Raw genomic sequence first — 6,374 nt, 5'->3', positions numbered from 1 at the left:
GGCACAAAACCAGGAGATCTGAGGCAAAAGGATTAGTCAATACCGTCGACCTAAGTGCTTAAACTTTGATTCTTATTTTAACGCCACTAAAAAGGATGAATGCTAAAGTTGAACTCAATGCTATTTGAAATACGTATGAAAAGTGCCGAAAGAAATACTGGAAAGCATTTCATCCAATGCCTTACTGATTTTACTACCTCGAGGCTTTTAATGATGGTTTCTTCTATATGCACAGTCCTGAAAGTCTTTATAGGGAGGGGGATAGTCGATAACATTCACCCCAATGTTCAACTGGTACCTATTTATTGACCTCGAAAGGATGAAAAGTAAAGGCTACCCCGACAGAATTTGAACTTAGAACGTAAAACCGGAAGAAGTGCCTGTATGCATTTTGTTCAAAGTTCAAATTCTGCCGGGGTAGCCTTTATTTTTCATCCTTTCGAGGTCAATAAATAGGTACCAGTTGAACATTGGGGTGAATGTTATCGACTATCCCCCTCCCTATAAAGACTTTCAGGACTGTGCATATAGAAGAAACCATCATTAAAAGCCTCGAGGTAGTAAAATCAGTAAGGCATTGGATGAAACGCTTTCCAGTATTTCTTTCGGCTCTTTTCATACTTATTTCAAATAGCATTGAGTTCAACTTTAGCATTCATCCTTTTTAGTGGCGTTAAAATACGTGCTAACAATACTGTTAGCTCACCGCCTTCGCCACTTTTGGTAAACCATCCTACTACAGACACAAGGCCTGAAACTTGGGGGAGGGGATAGTTGATTTCATCGACCCCAGTGTTTCACTAGTACTTCATTTATCGACCCCGAAAGGATATAGGGTAAAGCTGACCTCGGCGGAATTTGAACTGAGAACGTAAAGACGAGCGACATACCGCTAAGCATTTTGCTCGGCGTACTAACGATTCTATCAGCTCGCTGCCTTTCTACCACTTTTAATAATAGTTTCCAATTTTGCCACAAGGGCAGCAATTTGTTGGAAGAGGATGAGTCGATTACATCGACTCTAGTACCCAACTGGTACTTAATTTATCAACCCAAAGTCAACCTCGGCGGAATTTGAACTCAGAACGAAATACCACTAAGCATTTCGCCCGGCGTGCTAACATTTCTGCCAGCTCGCCGCCTCCCGTCACTTTTAATAATAACAATGATTTGTCATAGACAGAAGAGCCAACATTTCGAGGAGGCGTATGGATGGCTGAAACGAACCCAGGCTACATCTGATAATTGTTTCATTGGTCTATGAGAGAAGAAAAGTATCGAAGAAAAAACGACTATAGGATTTTAACACGAACGATGCCTCGAATAATTTGGACTAAGTCTCTATCCGTAGTAACTTCCATCACTTCATCTCTTAAAAAAAAGTAAGAACTCTATATTGCACTACATTTTGATACCTGGTACTTGGTTACTTTATTTTATACTTTATTTTATTGACCCCCAAAAGGATGCAAGAAAAAGTTGATTACGGCTGAAATCAAAACCAATGACTGCGAAAGAATTAGTCCGACACCCCAATGATTCTGGTATTCTAGTATACATAACCCCTTAACCTAACTAAACATTGTCGTCAAAACCAATAGTTTATTACACAGCACGTAAAGATCTGAACACCACCACAAAAATTTTGAACGCAGTCCTTTAAATTACTTAAATTATTAAATAAAAATTGAATCACTAGAATTTATTAGTAAATTGATATATCAATTATAAGCAAATTTGTTTTAATATAACGTGACGTAATTGGTGAGCCACTTTTTTTCCAGCTGCACTGCTACCACCACCGCCGCCGTACTTATATTCAAATAAACGTAAAGGCCCTTCACAGAAGTAAATTTTTGTTACCCTAATTAAAACAAATAACAATAATACACTTCAAAATACATAACAAAAAAATTATAACCCCTCACAATTAATCAAGATATTCCTAACTTTATAAATTTCATCTCCATTATCTTTATGCTCTCATCCTTGCATCTAATAATAATAATGATAATGATAATAATAATAATAATAACAATAATAATGATAATACAGTTCTATACCACTACGCCATATGCCCCCCCCCCCCCCGGCCTGTGGCGTAATGGTTAAGAGCGCGGGCTACTAACTTCAAGATTCCGAGTTCGATTCCAAGCAGTGTCATGAATAATAATAATAACGATAATAATAATAATGATAGTAATAATAACATCGAAAAATACCTTAGGAATGAGAACCCAGATTCGAAATTTCCCCAAGGCATCTGATGAAAGCTGGAGGGTATATCAACCGAAACGTTGTGTTAACAACAAATAAGATGAGAACAAACATTCGCCAAATATAAATAATGTAAATAATAATAATAATGATAATAATAATAATGCCTTTTATGCAGTACTAGGCAGTGACTCTCATAAGTGATTGGATGTACTATCATGTACATGTTTTGTCTTGGTATAAAAGATGGGCTACAGCAAATATTCTGCTCAATACTGCAGATTTGCTTGTCAGTTGTTTGACCGTAACCAGTTGAGCATGTCCTTTAGGGGCTGACGATATGTGCATCTCTGATCACGAGCAGAAGTAGTGGGGGAGCATCATAGCCATGTGTTGAGAGGAATTTTTGTGGGGTTTGACTAATTCATATCTGGAAATACGGGCGCTCCGTTCACCGTCTCTAAACAAACCTTATTCAGGGACCTTTTGAGCGGGATGGGTTACTCGACCTGAAGGAAATTGTAACTGACGAGTACATTGGGCTTTGTATATTTGTACCCCAGTGTCACTTTGATGGCATGCGCTGCTCTCTCACTCAATAATAATAATAATAATAATAATAATAATAATAATAATAAATAGTTCTTTCGCTATTGGCCACAAAGCCTGAAAAATACTTAGGACAATATAAAGACAAAGACAGTGGGGACATAGATAAACATGTGTAAAAAATATAAAAACAGTAACACTCAACATGAAACTTATACTAACAACATCTTTAAAAGCAGAGAAACGCCACCCTGGGGCAACTAAGGAACCACACAGATTCGAGCCACCCTACTCACTGGGAGTACTATAGCAAGTGCTATTCTCTTCTCTGTACTCCTCAGGTAATAGACGCTAGCTTACAGTAGGCCCACTTGGACCGTACTCACCATATCAACCCACCTTTCAATAAATTTACAGCTCATCTCTTTCCACTCACACTTTCCTTTTGAAATGGAATCTTAAAAAGCCGATGAGAGCTTGGCACAAGAGGAAAGTATCTTCTTTCGCCAAAAGCACTAGAAAGAGGGAAATTGCTAGCCCTTCCCGACCACGTGAAAGTGGCGAGACGATCTTCACTATGGTATTGGTCAATAAATGGATCCGTTTTACGCGTGAGAGCAGCAGTTCGACATGAAAGTCAGCAATGCTCGAGCACCTTACGAGCGACTGCAAGATAGTCTCCTTGCTCTGGTGCATCTCCAAGTGACTCGACTAATGGCACTACTATACCAGTACACTTTATCTTGAATAGTCAATAGTCCTCGGTAGCTCTGCCTTGTTAGAGATTTCTGGAAATTATCTGAGGGCTCTGGAGCAAAAGTCCTCCGGAAAAGACCAGCCAGTTGATTTTCAGCGACATCTAGATTTTTCCCGAAGACCTGGTCAATTTATCCACCATAATCTTCTATAGAACGCTATGGTGAAACTAACTGCATTGCTCGACTCGCAGAGGGGTGTGAGCACCTGATGACACTAAAAATGCTAGGTTCTCTGCATCTGTGTACGCCTGATACAAGGTTGCAGCTCTGTCAAATGGACGAGTTTCAGAAAAGCGCGTCTAACAAACGGTGACCACATCTGCTTAGCGTTGAGAAAAAGCTGGAAATGTCTTAGACCCAGCGCATATCTGTGCATCACTAGCCTCATCATGTATGTATGTATATATATATATATATATATATATATATATATATATATATATATATATATATATATATATATATATACAAATAGTAAATGAGTATATGCATATATACGTACAGGTATGTGCATACCGACATCCACCTGTATGTATAGGTGCATATCTGGGTACAGGACATTGCAAACAAAACGTAGACGAGAAAACACACAAGCCACATAGAAAACATTCTACTCCATCAGCTACCCCCGTTTTAACACCGGCGTTTCGAAGAGCTGGGCAGGACGCATTGTTAAAACGGCTCTTCCCATGGACCGCAACTTAAATTTGTATACACAAATAAAATCTTGCCATGGAGGAATGTAGTGGCGGACAAAAAACAAGACAGGAAAACAAACAGAAAAGGCTTTACTGCCAGACGAGAAAAATTATGTGTGTATGAACGCTGTGAGGCACGAACTTGAAAGTAGGGACGAAGTAGTTCGCGTGTTTGCTCGGCGATAGCCAAGGAAGAAAAGGATTATTGACCGGAAGCATGTGACCATGCCGGTGTAAGGGGAAGAGAGAGAGTGGTAGGGGGAGAAACAAAGGGAGGAAGTAGAAGAATAGGTGAGCAACGGGAGGAAAAGAGAAAGAGAGGAAGTACGAGGGGGGAAAAGAGATACGTAGTAGTAACAGAGGAAGAACGAGAGGGGGAAAAATGATAGAGGAAGAGAAAGAGAAAGAGATAGAGTAGCGTCGGAATATATATATATATTGCTGCCATAGTAACGAAGCTAAAGCACGCACAGTAAAACCGCTTGGCACAGATTGACCTTGAACTCTGCTGTGCACTGCTGTAAACAGCTAGAACGTTAAAAAACGATGCAATTGCTGGCCTTGTACCAAAATTTGAAATCATAATTGTAAAATCGTTAGCACACTATACGAAATGCTTAGCGGCATTTCGTCCGCTATTACGTTCTTAGTTCAAATTCTACCGAGGTCGACTTTATCTTTAATCTCTTCGTGGTAGATAAAATAAATGCCAATTGAACACTGGGGTCGATGTAATTGATTTAGCCTCTCCCCAGAACTTGCTTGTCTTGCGCCAAAGTTTGAAACCAATATTCTAGTTGCGGCGAGCTGGTAGAATCGTTAGCACACCGGACAAAATGCATAGCGGCATTTTGTTCGCCTTTGCGTTTTGAGTTCAAATTCTGCCGGGGTCGACTTTGCGTTTCATCCTCTTGGGTTCGATAAAATAAAAAGATGTAATCGACTTGTCCCTTCCCACTCAAATTTCTATCCCTGTGCCTATAATAGAAATGATTAATCTTGTAGCTGTTGTTTTGGTTTAGCTCTAAGCAAATCATGATTGAAGGTTCCATGCAATGTGTATACTCCCTTTTCAAAACGATGAAATGTAGTTTGACAGAGATTTTACTGAAGTTTCCATCAGGTCTCACGACCATATGGGAGCTCCTTGGTTGGCTCGTGGTTTTGTTTTACGAGTTGAAGGCATGTGTACATATACTAGCGTAAGTTGAATGCTGTCAAGCAGCTACATAGACTCCTGCATATATCTGTACGTATATGTGTATATATGGCTATGTGTAGATACGATTACACACACACACACACACATGAATGTAAGTGTGTGTGTGTGTGTGTGTGCGTGCGCGTATGTTTGTGTGTACATATATGCGTGCATGTGTGTGTATGTTTATAGACATGTGGTTTCATACAAACTCAAAAAGCATGAGGGTCACTCTTGAATGGGGAAAGAGAACACATTCCCGCATGCAATGCACGCATACAGCAATACGTCATTGTTACATCACGTACACGCCATTTATTCATATATGTATGGACATGTATATATGCATACATGCATACATACATACATACACACACACACACACAAACACACATATATACATACATATATATGTATATATATGTATGAATGTATATATATATATATATATATATATATATATATATATATATATACAAAAAGCACATATACACACATACAGATGCACATATCCATGCATGTAACGGCTTGCTTAACGAAATAATTACTGCTTCATGGGATTGCATAGGAAGGGTAACAGGAAATTAAATTTTAATATGCTTCTCCCTCCACCCATACTTCATGCGATAGCAACATTAATATATATATATATATGTATGTATATATATATATATATATATATATATATATATATATATATGTATATATATATATATATATATATATATATATATATATATATATATATATTCATATATATATTCATATATATATATATTCATATATATATATATATATATTCATATATATATATATATATATATATATATATATATATATGTATATGTATATATATATATATATATATATATATATATATATATATATATATATATATATATATATATATATATATATACACATATATATGGATGTAAGTATGCATGTATG

The sequence above is a fragment of the Octopus bimaculoides genome, chromosome 3 (genome assembly GCF_046866305.1).
Source record: "Octopus bimaculoides isolate indiv1 chromosome 3, ASM4686630v1, whole genome shotgun sequence".
Lineage (NCBI taxonomy): Eukaryota > Metazoa > Mollusca > Cephalopoda > Octopoda > Octopodidae > Octopus > Octopus bimaculoides.
Note: the sequence above shows the minus strand (reverse complement) of the source record.